The sequence below is a fragment of the Nycticebus coucang genome, chromosome 4, assembly GCF_027406575.1.
Source record: "Nycticebus coucang isolate mNycCou1 chromosome 4, mNycCou1.pri, whole genome shotgun sequence".
Taxonomy (NCBI): domain Eukaryota; kingdom Metazoa; phylum Chordata; class Mammalia; order Primates; family Lorisidae; genus Nycticebus; species Nycticebus coucang.
In genome coordinates this window covers 21007991-21024004 of record NC_069783.1, presented here as the reverse complement: position 1 = coordinate 21024004, position 16014 = coordinate 21007991, and positions in this window count along the sequence as shown.

Below are 16014 nucleotides of genomic sequence, written 5' to 3'. Positions count from 1 at the left end.
ACCATGGAATACTATTCAGCCATTAAAAAAAATGGAGACTTTACAGCCTTCGTATTAACCTGGATGGAAGTGGAAGACATTATTCTTAGTAAAGCATCACAAGAATGGAGAAGCATGAATCCTATGTACTCAATTTAGATATGAGGACAATTAATGACAATTAAGGTTATGGGGGGAGGAAAAGCAGAAAGAGGGATGGAGGGACGGGGGTGGGGCCTTGGTGTGTGTCACACTTTATGGGGGCAAGACATGATTGCAAGAGACTTTACCTACCAATTGCAATCAGTGTAACCTAGCTTATTGTACCCTCAATGAATCCCTAACGATAAAAAAAAAAAAAACAACAACTACTAAAATTCACATTTTAGTAAGTTAATTGGTACATGATCTGCTTCTGATTGTTAAAGTTAGGCGTAAGTATTAATGTCTTTTCCTCTCTCTTGTGGTTTTTTTTTTTTGCATACAACATTGCTTGACCTTTATATAAATCAATAAAATAATATTATACCAAAAAAAAAAAAAGAAATAATTTGTTCTTATAGACATTTAATTTAGGTTAGAAGCATCTCCATACATTTAGAAGTGTTATTTAGGGCCTGACACAGTGGCTCATGCCTGTAATCTCAGCACTCTGAGAGTCTGAGGCAGGTGGATTGCCTGAGCTCATGAGTTTGAGACCAGCCTGAGCAAGAGAGAGACCCTGCCTCTAAAAAATAGCCAGGCATTGTGGCAGGCACCTGTAGTCCCAGCCATTCAGGAGGCTGAGGCAAGAGAATTGATTGAGTCCAGGAGTTTGAGCTTGCTGTGAGCTATGACACTATGACATTCTACCCAGTGTGACAAAGTGAGACTCTGTCTCAAAAAGAAAAGTTTTATTCAGCTTAAATTTGTTTATACCTACTGTGTTAAGGTGAGTTTTGAGACAAGGTAAGTACCTAAGTTCTCTTTGTTAGTCATTTGGTGTGAATGCCTATCCAGCACCATTTCCTTCTATAAAATAATCCATGCTTTCTCTATTGAGCTGTTTCTCCTGGCTCTTTGTTCCTGCTGTCAAGAGAGATGACCCAATCTCTGAATCCAGAGTGAGCATATGGCCCTGCTTGATCAGTCAGTGTATTCCAGCTCCTCAAAGCACAGTGAGTAGTTGGAAGAAGGCAAGGAATCCTGAACTTTGGCCCAAGGAGATTCAATATCAGGAAACGTACTCCAGGATTTTGGAGAGATACTCATCCTGTCTCAGTTAGTGTCCTATCATGGAAAAGAGCCAGTAGGATAGATAGAAGATAGATCGATAGATATTAAGAAATTGGCTTACCTGAATGTGAGGGCTGACTAGTCCAAAATCTGTAGGGCCCATGGAAGGCTAGAAACTCTCTGGTGTGAGCTGCCATTGCAGTCCAGAGGTGTATTTCTTTTTCTTCAAGGAAGTTTCCATTTTGCTTTTAAGGATCTTAACTGATTGGATGAGACCCATCTGTATTATGGAGGATACTCTTCTTTACTTAAAATCAATGTGATTATAGTGTAGTGTTAATGATATCTATACTAGAACTTGCTTTTCAGGGTGTCACCTGATTAGGTAATTTGGAATATTTTAAAAGACATACAATGCATAAGGGACTTTTTATTTTATCAGTGTCCAGGATTCATGTTGTGATTGCAAACAAATTGCAGATACTCTCTTGCCAAATTCTCTTAAGATCTTCTCATAAAATGTTCACTTGATGGGGTTCCCATATCAACATGCCTGTACCATTTTGGTGAACCAATCTCTTATGAACCTGTGACATACATACCAAGCCCACAATTGGGAATCATTAGTTTGTCAAGTCACCTTCCTGAAACTGGGTTCCAGCCTCAGGGCCTAGAATGACCCTCTAGTCTTCAATGCTTGAGTATAACTGTCTCTGGTTGATGCCACACCAGGACAGGTGGGTGGGGAGTGGATGTCAAAATTCCCAGAGGGGATAAACAAGACTGAGGCTTTACTCAAGGGCACTGTTGACTCTAGCTAGTCCCAGGCACCAGAGTGAGACAATGTCAGTCTTAAAAAACTTGGAGGAATTTGCTTCAAAGTAGCAGGTCTTGCTTGAGACAAGGGCCCTGCTTGTTCAGGTCTAAGGAAACTGCTTGATCTCTACATTTCTTTCATCTGTCAATGTTGATGATGGTCAAAGCCGAACTCTTTTTTTTTTTTTTCACTTTAATCTGCTATCTTCCCAAATAGTAATTCTATTTTTGTGAGTTACATATTTTTCAAAAAGTACTTCCCACCCTCTCTTACCACACACACACAAACACACACACACACACACACAGAGCTGAGCAGCATTCTTGTTAGAATAACTAAATTCAGAGATGAATAGAGAGGATTAAATATAACGCTCATCCTATATGCTCCTCTTACAGTAATTGATGTAACATCAGTGAGATTTTACTGGCAGAATTGATTCAAATCAAACCAGAAAAATTCAGCCTCAAGAACTGAAAATGAGTTAAAATATGGTAAGCAAAGAATAATAATATGTGGCAATGTCTTCAAATTATTCATATTTTAAGCTTTATATAATTTGAAGTTGCAAAGATATGCTTAACAGGGGTGGATTTTTTAAAATGTGATGTCTTTATTAATGATTAAGAAGTAGTACTGAAAACATAGTAAAGCTATCCCAGTGATGTTAAATTGGAAGGCATTGAGCACATTTGGGGAAGAAATATAAATAATACAAATAGAGGGGCGGCGTCTGTGGCTCAAAGGAGTAGGGCACCAGCCCCATATGCCGGAGGTGGTGAATTCAAACCCATCCCCGGGCAAAAACTGCAAAAAAAAAAATATATAATAATAATACAAATAGAGCTATAGAGGTTATAAATATGGATGGAAGGAATACCGAAGATATTTTAGAAATGTACATAACAATTGTATCTATAGGAAAATGTAATTGAAAACAAAGAAGTCCTCAGCTAGGATGGTTGTCATGTAATACCGCTTCTTAGCCTGGTACCCTAAGTGCCAGTGAGGCTGATGTTATGATATTCCAAGGGGATGGTCAGAAGCAGTTGTACCAGCATCAGGTAATTAATAAGTTTTTACTTTAAAAACTTTCTTTCTATTTTTATAATGTGGCCATAGGCTAGTTTTTATGAAATAAAATTTTCGTTCTCATTAATATTTCAATACTTCCCACTTTGCACAACTCCTGGTCACTCTATGTATATAAACCCTTCATAGTCTATGCAAATGGTGCCCCCTGGAGATGTGCAGTGAACACCCTGTATAACCTTACATGATTGCCTTGATTTTAAATAAAATAGATCCTTTTATTCCAGAGTGTTTCCCAATATCCAGTGACGTAAGCATGACACTCCGGAATATACAGTGTTTATTGGGTTATGTCAAACGATCACTTACACAGAACATTTGAATATACATATCCAAATATTTGGCATTTGGAAGGCCATAATCCAAGTGATTTAATGATTTACTGATTACCTTTCCTGAAAGAACTGAACAGTATACTTACCTCTTCTGTTGCTCTCTGCAGATTTTATTGGCTTAAAGATTTTTAAAAAGCAATTTCTGCCTATGTATTTAATTAAGATGCATATCATATCACAGGTCACATTTTACCTACTGGCATGAAATCAATTTATAGGATAGAATGCATCCTCTGATTACAAGCTTGGAAGGAGGAGGCCTCATTATAAACTGTCACTTAGGTCTCCCAGATCTGTCTGAAAGGTTGGTAGGTCTCCTCACCAGAGCTTTTGGGCTTCAAGCTATGGCAAAAACCCATTTGAAGTAAGTAGAATAAAATATTTATCTCTCCTACTAGAATACTTTTATTGGGTATGTGCCTTTGTATTACTTTTAGACTAGATAACAATCATTTTGAAGAAACTTCTGATTTCACATATATTAATGAAAATTATTAACCAAATACAGGTTATTTTCTCTGCTTTGTATTTTTCCTTTCCGATAGAGTTCTGTGGTTAATTGATAGGGAATTACATTAAAAGATCCCTGGAATGTGGAGATCTCTTTTGGGGGATTCAACTAATATAACTCATGCTTGTAAATAGGCTTGACTACTGGATGGGAGCCAAGAGGGACAGACGTGCAGGAAGGTTAGTAAGTGATTTAAGAACCCAGAGTTACCTGTGTTCCCCACTCACACTCCAAGAGGAAGGCATCTTTAGAAGTGTCTGGCTCCACAGCCAGCTGTCTACAGCCCTACAGTGGAGATGGCATGCAGGGGTCAATGTAATTGTTGGCAAATTAAGCCACTGGTCTATCTTAACCAAGTCTGAGCATATTCATATTCCGACTTCTCATGTCCTTTTTTAGTCAGTAAAAGAATATAGTGACAGGAATATGAGAAATTCTAGCTTGCTTAATAGTTTTCTTTCTCATTAATAATCAGTATAGCAAAAGTGTTCTCCGTTAGTTTATTATGAATTAGTTCATTGAGTCATATCCTTAAATTCAGTCATGTGTAAGTCCCTCCAAAAAATCTGACATCTGGATCTAAAATTGAAGGTCAGACAATTGGTTGTGAGCTCTAACAAGATAATTGTGCCTCACACTTTACACCCCATTCCAGAATACATGAACAGTTTCTACAAATAAATAAGATAAAGAAGGCTATGTTAACTAGTGTGATGAAAATGTGTCAAACCGTCTATGAACCAAGTGTATGGTGCCCCATGATCATACTAATGTACACAGCTATGATTTAATTAAAAAAAAATAAATAAATGTGGACAAAAGCATTTCACACATACACATGTATACACACACACACACAATCGAAATGGCCCAGCAAACTTGAGAGAAGGCTCTCAACCTCATTAATAATCAGATCAATGAGAATCAACACTATAATTAGATGATACTATACCTAAATCTTGATGGCTACAAATTCAAAAACTTGGAAGTACCAAGTGCTATAGAGGATATGAGGCAGCTAAAACTCTCATTCATTGCTGGAGGGAGCATAAATGTGTGAACTGCTTTAGAAAATGTTTTCACAGCATTTACTAAGCTTAACATAAGTTTTACCTTATAACCCAGGAATCCTCTGCCTAGGTAGAAATGGGTCTGGGCATGAACAGACATGCCACAGAATATAGCAGCACAATTTTATGATAGTTAAGTACAGAAAACAACCCACATTTTTCTCAATAATAAAAATGAAATTATGGTCGAGTTACAAAATTGAGAAGTATTCCGTGAGAACCAGCAGCTGTGATATGCAGCATAGATAAATTTATAAAATACAATGTTGACAGCAAGAAGGCTTTCATTTCTGTGAATGTCAAAAAATGGGCAAAATTAAATGAGGGTGATATAAATTAATGGTGAACTTTGGGGAAGATGCTGATTGGAAGGTTAAAAATTCTTTGAGCTCATACCCTTATGATTGGTCCAATCTTTCTCATATATCTTCTTTTTCAATAAAGAAGTTTATATATGTATGTATGTTCATGTGTAGACGACAAAGACAAAGAGATGTATTAAGAGATTGAGCTGTATTGAATCAGGTTTTATAAATATAGTGAATGTAAGAGAAGGCTAAGTCTTCAATACCAACTGCCATTCTTCCCAGAATACGCAATCCGTGAAGTCTGAAAGAGCTCATAATTAAAGTAATTCTGGGATTATGTAGAGATTGTTGTGAAGACTAGAGTTACAGTCAATGCAGTAAGACCTTTTTTATTAAAAAGCTATGAAAATATTTTTGGGATAGGATGTTAAATAACTTCATCGTTATAAACATGTTGAACCAAAGTTTGCTGGGGAAATAAAACAAAACTAATTTTAATAATAAACATTATCCTACCTCAAATAGACTGAAAATTCAGTTGCAAGGTATTGTCTCCTTCCATCCCCAACCAAAAGAAAAAAAAGTCTTCCCTTCCCATAGTAAGAATAATGGTTTACTGAGAAGCTGAGTAGAGAGAATGTTGAATAATCAGGCAGGGCCCAGAAGAGATGCATGGGGAATGCGGTGGGCACAATTATATTGTCAGAGTCTCAGGGTCAAGTATTTGACCTCTAACTTTGGATCCAGATAAGAAAATTTTTTGAGAAAATAAAATAAAATTACAAGCTACTCTAGCTCTGCAATAATAATGAAAAAAATAAGTAAAATAATCTAGTAATATGTAAAAAGGTAATGCATCATGCCAAAATTGTATGTATTCTAGTTATGTAAGGTGGTTTTAATATTGAGAGTCCCTATAATTCACCGCATTATCAGGAAATGAAGACACTCATATGGTTATCTCAATAGATCCTGAAAAGCACTTGTTCAACTTAGCATCTATTCATAATTAAAAACGAAAAAGTAACAACTCTTAGCAACTGAGAATAAAGGAAAACATTTTGGTGTGACAGAGTAGTATCTACAAAAAAGCTTGGAGCAAAAAATGTAAATGCTTTCGTCTAAAATGGAGACAAGTGAAAGGAAGCCAGCTCTGTTCATTCCTATCCAGTGCCCCCGTGGAGGTCTTCTCCATGCAGTGGGGCAAGAAGTACAAGCGTGTGGAGATAACCCAAGCACCTGTCAACACATGAACGATTAATAAACTGTGGTGTCCATACACCATGAAACACTATTCAGCCGTAAAAATGATGGTGACTTGACATCTTTTGCATTTACTTGGATGGATCCGGAGAACATTCTCCTGAGTAAAGTATCTAAAGAATAGAGTAAGCATCCCACGTACTCAAAGCTATGTTGAAACTAGTACATCAACAAATATAGGCTCACACAAGAGAAAAACACAATTAAACCAAGAAAGAAGGGAGAAAGGGAGGAGGTTTGATAAGTTCCCACCTAAGATGTACAGTGTGGGGTAGAGGGCACACTTCCTGGATGAGTGACTCAACTACAAGTTGAGTTTTATCTTAGTAACCTATGCACTATATTAATGTGAATTTTTTAAAAAGATACAGTATTCAGAAAGAAAGTAAGAAAAACAGTTTGGAGATAAACAAGAGTACATAAAGAAATCTAAAACCTAGTGAAAGTATTAAAATTTTGATTTGAATTGGGCAAGTTTACTTTTTGCAGTTATTATATAAAAATCGATTGTTTTTCTATAAACAAGAACAAATAAATATGAAAAAAAGTCAAATGCCATTATTTACAAAGCAAATTCTTTGACTAGGACATAACAAGCACCAATCCAAAAAAGAAAGGATTTGCTTACTTTACAATCAAGCACATAAAAACCATAACCCATGCATTTAGAAGATAAATTTGCAATGCACGCATTCAATATTCTTTTCTAGTGATGGCAAATTTTGTTATCAGAATAAGGATGGTCCTATAAAATTAAGTTAGGAATTGTTCATTATATTTATCTTTTCTGGAAGAGTTTGCACCATTGTTATGGCTCATTCCTTAAATGTTTGAGAAAATTCAATACAAAGTCACAATGACCTAGCAAATACTTTACAGAAAGGGTTTTAAATTATAGCTATTTCTTTAATTTATGTAACACTATTCATATGGTCCTTTTCTTCTTGCGTAACCTGTACTGAGTTATGTTTTTTAAGAGGTGGCTCATTTAAAGTTTGACATTTATAATAACTGAGAAAATGCCAAGAAGGCTATGTCAATGATTGTGATGAAAGTGTGTCAAACGCTCTGTGAAACTAGTGTATGATGCCCCATGATTATATCAATGTACACAGCTATGATTTAATAAAAAAAAAATAAATGAAAATTAAAAAAAAAAAGAAAAGATGTCCATCCAATTCATTATTTCAGATATAATGTATGCAATGCAGCTGGCCAGATTTTAAATGTGCAATATTGCTGAATATGGTCTGCTGTGAAGTACTCCGCTTGGTCATCTGGTGACTGCAGTGGTATTCAGCAATGCAGTATGCAGCATGTTTTTTAGGATGAGTTCAGAAACTTAATTGTTAGACCTCTTATGATGACAGCTTTGGTGACCATTCCAGAAAAGAGTTGCAAAATTTCTTTGAAGGGTGCCATCGGTGCATAGCTTCCAAAGGGGAATACCTGGAAGGTGACCATAAGGATATTCAGCAATGAGAACTTAATTGTCTGACCTCTTATATGCTATATACCCGTGACCTCCTTTAAGAGAAAAAATAACCCATCAATCCAACAAATTTCCTTATAGTTCTTTTCAGAAATACCCTTGCTCCTTCCCAGAGGCAGATATCCTTCTGATTCCTATCTTGTTAAGAAAATCTAGTATATGTGTTCCTTTGTGAGATTTCTTTTGTACAACCTAGTATTTTTATTTTTGATATTCATTTATGTAGTTGCATCTATAATTAATTTATATCTTTATTGCTAAATAGTATTCCATTAGCTGGGCATACAATAATTTTTTTATTCAGCTACTGATTGTACTTAGTATCATAGGCTCATAGTGGCGTCTCATGGTCTTTTAATTTATAATTTATTTAATAACAAATTACAATGAACATCTATTTAAACATATTTATTGGCCATCTATATGTTGTGTTTTGTAAAATATAAATTCAAATGTTTTGCCCACTTTTATTAATTTTATTGAGTTGTAGTAGATTCGTCTTTGCCCTTCATTTTCACTATGAGTTTGGTTCTCCTGGAACCTTTGTATTTTCACATAAATTTTAGACTCCACTTGTAAAGTTCTACACACACATCATCTTGCTCTTTGTATTTCTGATGTTGTCCTTTGGATGTGCTGAATTACTCTGCTATATAGTATTTTATCATTTCCTTAATTTCTTTTCTCATGTTGATTTATTATTTCCTTCTGGACATAATTTGTTATTATTTTCTGGCTTTATGAAGTGGATGGTTAGAGCACCGATGCTTCTCTTTTCTGCTATTCTAATATGTGTTTTTGTAATTGTCAGATTCCTTTTCGGCAAATATTAATTGTATCCCTCTATTCCAAGCTCTCTTCCTCTCAAAAGTCTTTGTAGATTGCAGTTGCTTTTTCCTCTGCATCCCCTGACCTCAGAGTAGGAAGTGATGACCTGTAACATGTAGGTCAAATGTAGACTCAGATGCTGTTCCACCTGGCTCTGCAGTTTGGATTGATTGTGTTGTTTTATTTCATTCAAAATATTTTCTAGTTTTTATCTGATTTCTTCTTTGATCTAAACATTATGTTGCTTCATTTTAAACATTTGGAGGTTTCTACTTTTTATTATTAATTTCTAGCTTAATTATTTTGTGAGATAGAACATATTCTGTCTGATTTCAATCCTTTGAAATTTGTGGAAATTATTTTATGGCCCAGGACAATACTAATTTTGACAAATGTTTAAAGTATACTAAATATCATATGTATTCTGTTGCAGTGGGTGGAACATTTTTTCTCTTTTGCTCTTATATTGGATACATTTATTAGGTTTCATTTGAGAATCATGTTGTTTAGATTTAGACTTTGCTAACTTTTTGCCTGCTCATTCTATAAACTTCTGAGAAAAGTGAGTTAAAATTTTACACTATGACTATGGAGTTTTCTATTTCTCATCTTAGTTTTGTCAATTTTTGAGTTTATAATTCTGATATTTTCTTGATGAATGTGTCATTTTATCACTATGTAATATCCCCCCTTTTTAAATCTCTGACAGACTTTTATTGCCTGAAAGTCTACCATTAATATAACTAAATTAGTCTTAGTTTTGTTTATGCCTACTTTGAGCCTTTTAAACTTTTGTATTTTTATACTTTTATACCTTTTAAACGTTTGTATTTTTATACTTAAGTCTCTCATACACGGTGCTTAGTTGGGTCTACTGTATTAATCCATTCAGCCACTTTTGTCTGGCAAAAATGGTAATGACTAAAGAAAGAAAATACTTGTTTATGAATACTGCATATTCTTAAATATCCTTAAATAATATTTATTTTGTGTTGATGTATAACTTTCTTGTTCTCAACGTAATAATATACCTTAGCTTAGAGTATGTGTCGAGTAACAATAAGACTGACTGGTTGCCAATTTTATAGGAATAGGCCCTTCCTGACTTTCCCATTCTCCCACTGCCTCCCTCCGTTCTCTGATCTTACTCTGCTTTCCCACACAGACAGCGTTTCCTCAACCAGTTGTGACTTGACTAGCACCATTCCTGCATTTAGTATACAGTGACTTTTTTTTTTTTCCTTTCATTAGCTAAATTCTCTTTTCTTCTAATACAGGGTGTCCATAAAGTTCATGTGCAGTTTAAATTGCACACGAACTTCATGGACCCTGTATTGGTTCACCCCTCTCCATTCAATGGAGTTTAATCACATTCTCTTTCTGAACTGTCTGGTTTAGCATTAAATTGTTCGCTAACAGGTTGCAGGAGGAGACATACTGACGTATCTTCCGGCACAATGGTAGCCACAGCAGTGAGCCAGGGCGCGGCACTTTGGTAGCTATACAAATTCTTAACCATGAAGCAGATTGGGAGCCAAACCCTTGAGCTAATTCTTTGTTTTGTGACTTGGAAAAATTTGTATTTCTTCTTCTCAGGTCTTATTTTTATTATCTGTGAAAGGAGGCATTGACAGGTAATAAAATGACACTGTCATTTAAGGCTTTTAGTTTTTTTGAGAAGGTAAAATAAGTATTATGTATTAATTTATTAATCAAAGAAGAAATTTTCCATCACATAAAAATCAGATACATTACAAATATTAACAGTAAGGTGCATCCAAGTAGTGGCCAATTCTTCATGGGTAGAGGACCCTGGGTAGGTGGTGTTGAGGACAACCTTGCAAATTGCCCTGCTTATGCTGCTTGGTGTCCTTTTGATAATAGTCTTAATCATGTGCTAGATGAGTTGAATTAAAGGGTTTGACTTAATATTTTATTAAGATTATTCAGGGTGCCTGGCAGTAGCATGTTCATGGGAAAATTCTCCGCATGCTAACATGATATAGTAAAGGAAGGGTTTTGATGGAAGAGATTTCTTCATGTGTTTCCATGTTTCTTCTGTGTCTTACAAAAGTGATACCATTATAATTGCGCATTCTTTTGGACTATCTTTGGAAGGATGTTTGTATACTGAAAAGACTTGGAAAATAGAAATAGAGCAAAGGGGAAGTTTGCTCGTTATAAAATAACTTGTATTTCCTACAATCAGGGTTTTTTCTTGTAACACAACCAATAGCATGTGTAAGTATCATGTGTCATTTTTTTGTGTTGCCCTATGGGAATTTCTCAGGTAAGAAGCCCCCCAAATGCTGGCACACTGGCTACTTGCTATGCATGATACATTTTTCTCCATCTGTCCCAAGAATCTTATGTCTTCTACCAGCACCCATGAAACTGTAGCAAACTAACTTGCTAGCTTCCAAGTGGGATGACATTTTAGACCCTTCACAGGTCTTTGAGAGGCTGAAGCATCGAATTTTAGGATTTCTTTCTTTTGATCTATCTTCCCTCACCCCTTTCCAGAATGGAGCCAACAAAAGTTTGAATAAAAGAGTGAAGGTTTCACAACTAATTAGCAACAGACCAGAGACTTGAATCTAGATTTCATGACCTCAATCTTTCTATCACTAACGTGTTTTAAATCTAAACAAGTACTTGAAACATCCATGCTGTGCAAGACAGTTAAAACTTTTAATTACTTTTGTGCACCATACCTGCTGATTAAAAGCCCTCTGTATGTGGGTAGTCTCTAGAACTCTACAATTAATTAAATGTGAATTTAATAGATACTTTAGTCTGGTACTCATATTCTAAAGAAAAACACTTTTTCAAAAAAGGCAAAACACTGCACTAAAACCAATCATCTAAGTAAAAAGCAACTTCTTTGTTAACACAGACCTTGTATCACAATACTGAAATAAATGGTACAGCTAAATCGTTGACAGGATTCATTAATTTTTAGTAATTTTGTGCAGGCTAGATAATTGGTTAGTAAAAGGTATATGCCTAAAAAGTGAATAATCTCAAATCCCTACAGAACTTGCCTAAATTTTGCACTGTTATGAGACATAAGGTCATTTCCGATTAAAGTAAAAATATGTCTGCGTGTACCTAGAAAGAGAACCTACTGAGAAGTCAAGTTGACTAGAAACATTTTTTGTGATATTGGCAAATAGACAGAAAGTGGCAAACTCTTAGAATTTCAGCGACACCAGAGATGTGAATCACAAACATTGCTGTTTTTGTTTTATTGAGCATAGGTATGTATTTTTCCCTCAGAGAGTCTTTGTTCACTTACGAGATAGTTTTTCAGTGGGAGACAGAGATCTTCCTAATTCTCACTTCATCCTGCTCTCCCCCAGAACATATTTTAACATTTGGGTTCACTCGTACTTTGAATTTGGCATTGATGGCTTATACAAATAGGAGTGTTGTTCCTATAAAATTGAAATGCGTTTCCTTATACCCCAAGACAATTTTTAGTTTTTCCATCTGCAGTCATTCCAAGCTTCTTGTTTTTTAATCAATTATCTTTAATAACTCTATTCCTATTTCTAATTTGATCATATACACATTTACAGGATACTATAATTTAAGGATTCCCTTTGTTTTAAATTAATTTGAGGCTATTAGGTAATAAGGGCTTAGAGTAATTTCTATCTGCCTTCAGATATTCCTGTGTCTCTCTTTTTCATTCTCCCTCTCTCTCTCTTTCTTCATTCCCCTATACTCACCTTCCCTCCCTCACACCTTAAACTTAGAAATTTCCTTTCTTCTACCAAACACAGTACTGGAGGCTTATTGTCTGGAGAGGTGAAAGAAAAATAAGTGATTGGGGTACCAGATAAATATGAAGGCAGGATGCCAACAAGAAAATAAGATTAAGCAAAACTCTCTACCAAATAATGAGCCCTTTGGATAGCTTTGGGGGGCATAATTCTCTCTATCACAATTATATTTTGAATTTTGGAATCGCCATTAATAGAAAGACCAATCAGTAGTATTTGTTAATATCATTTATTGTCAGGACTGAAATGATACTTTCTGCAACTATACTCTGCTTAAAAAATCCCCTATTTGATTTGTACCACATTCTTTAGTCAAAAAATCAGACACGTGTAGTAGAAATATTAAAAAACATGTCAAAGCATTCCTACTTTGAGAATTTATAGAAATGCCAGAAGTATTTTTCAAGGAAGACTGAGTTGGATTCAAGATGAGAACTCTGCTCCAATATATACTAAGGGAATGTGCTGTGTGTGTATATATGACATGAAATATAGTTACTGTAACATACATAGCATAGTCGCAAATTGGGGCTCTGGATCCAGATGGAATTCAAGTTCTTGCTCCATTTATTTGTCATATGACCTTTAGCCAGTCATTGCAATTTTGCTTACTAACTTTCCTCAGTAGGAATGGGGGATAGAGCAATAGCATCTATCTCATGATATTACTATAAGTATTAATTAAGGTTAAATATGTCAAATATTAAGGATCATGCCATAATAAATGTTCAATAGAAGTTAACTGTATTTACTATAGCAATACATATACAAGGAATTATAAAAATGCAGGGGATTCTTAAATACACATCTGGATATTTTTTTAGAAAAAGTTTATTGAAAATCATGACCAGAGTGTTAGTGATTGGAATATTTTATTTTTATCCTTGTCTAGATTCATCTTTCAAGGTCTGATAGCTGCCTCCTCATGCCTGGTACTATTTTGTCTTCTTTAAGGTCCAGGATGAACTAAAATATCTTTCTTATTTCAGGACTCTTTTAATAAACTTTCATTTATGTATGTTTTCTCAGAGTATGAGAGACAGTGATGGATGTTGGTTACATGCTTAGCCTTTGGAATCAGGCTACCTGGAATTAACTTCTTATAAATTTTTTAACAATATGCATATTCCTTAAATTATAGAACCTTTGTTTTATAACGTTGTGAATAGGATTGTTATAACACTTAGTCATAATTTAATTATGAATATTAAATAGGATATTGTATTTAAATGTACATAGCATATGACAAACAAGTGCTCAGTGAGTATTACTCATGCAGCCATACTTATGGGATGACTTTTGTCAGCCTCAGATTTCAAATCGTTAGAAGTTGATTACCTGGAATAATGCTGCTTAGCAGAGGGGACAAACATGTTCCCAGAATATTTGACATTTACACTGCACTTTGGAGAAAAGTTAGAACTTTACATAACAGAAGAGAGGAGATTAGAACTTCTTGGAAATAGTATGTACCAAAGACAATAAAAAACATGAAATACTGTAACTTGTCTGATGTAGCAGGAGCCCTGGATATATAGGCTGGGGTTTCAAATAGATGCTGGGCACAAATGCGAGCTGGGATAGCAGAGAATGGGTCTTCTGTGTACATTTATTTGCTCATTGGGGTCTTTATGTTTCCAATGAAAACAGTATTATATAAAGGAAAAATAATAAATACCATTATATGCCTTTGCTTTTTGGAGAATTACTTAGCTGATAAAATAATGATGCCAAAATGAGGCATATTTGAAAGTTAAAGCTTGATTTGTTTGGGGAATGTAGATAGATTTTTCAGGCATCCTCACAAATTATAACCACATTTATTTTTGCCCATGAGCAAGAATGAAGGGACAGATTATATATTTGTAGCATTTTTCTTGGTCATTTCATTCTTTATTTCTGGAAGCTTCAGGATTCCCTGGCCTTCAGGATTCTCTCACTCCCTTTTCAGGAAATTTATTTTGGCTGCATTTTTTCCCTTTCAGAATGCCATTCAGAATCAAATTCTCAGCTAGTTGTCACAAAGTAGAAGATCCGGTCTCATTATCATTAAATATGTGATCAATAACATCAATGCTGTGACCCCAAATCCTCCTCACACACAAAGTAGCAGATCTCATATTTCATCCATAACTTTAATTAGTGATATTATTAATGACAGTATGACAGAAAGAGTTCCACATTAAAAAGGGAAATGCTCAAAATGGATCTATCTGGGCTAATTTCTCTCCTCTTCTGAGAAGCACCACCAAGAAACTTAAGCTTGCAGCTTGCAAGTGGTTTTCCTGACAGGAAGGCTGTCACAGAATCTCTAAGTTCCCAGAATTTCTAGAACCAAGAATGAAGGGCCAAATACCAACTCTTAGTTTTCAGAGCACTAATTGCATTATTTCCTTCAGAAATGATGTCGAAGCCAGCATAAGAGCTAAATATTTAGACTGGTAGATTTTCTCTTATCCTGAGCAGAGGTCAGCACCAAGGACAGCGGCAGCTCTGCGCGCCCGTGTAGACAGAAAAAGATTTCTGTTGAGTCAAATGAAACATTTATCATCTTCAAGTCACTGTATCTTAAATGGTATTGATATAAGTCAATTTGTCTTAAAAGATGGAGAAACCAATAACTCTGGGAATAGTTTGTGACTGACTCCAGGATTGTTGCATAAATCATGAACAGTCTGGCACTTTTTTTTTTTTTTTTTTTTTAACCACAGTAAGTGAATTTTACCACTGACAATAGATACCTGCCTGCCTCTTTTAAGACATTTTCATTTTGGTTCCTCTTCGCGGGGATATTGATAATTAATTGCATCAACTCTACTACTTTAATAAAATTGGTCATCCACAAAGCAAATATGTATTGCTTAATTTTCATTTTGAGAGTTGATAACCACTGAAAATTAACCATCCATAGAAAAGAAACTAAGTAGCACTTCTAATCTCTGAAAAGATTGCCAGTCTATTAGAGTTATGTGCTATAATCAATTCTCATATGACTGTATAATTTATAAGCTTCAAATTAGATCAGCTATCTATTAGACCTAATAAAAATGGAAATGTATTAATCAGATTAAAAAAATGAAGAAAATTAGCAAGAAATGGAACATGATACCCCTAGAAGACAGAACAATGACAACCGTTAATGTGGCATATAAATGGGTTAAACTGATTTCCCTTCTTTGTAGGACTAGAGTTTGACTTGGTATTTTCCTGATAGTTTATATATAAAAGTTTAAAAGAAGATTCTCCTTGGAAATTCTATACCATGTAATACACATGAACAAAAGTTCTTTATATCATCTATGACTGCTAGGAAAAA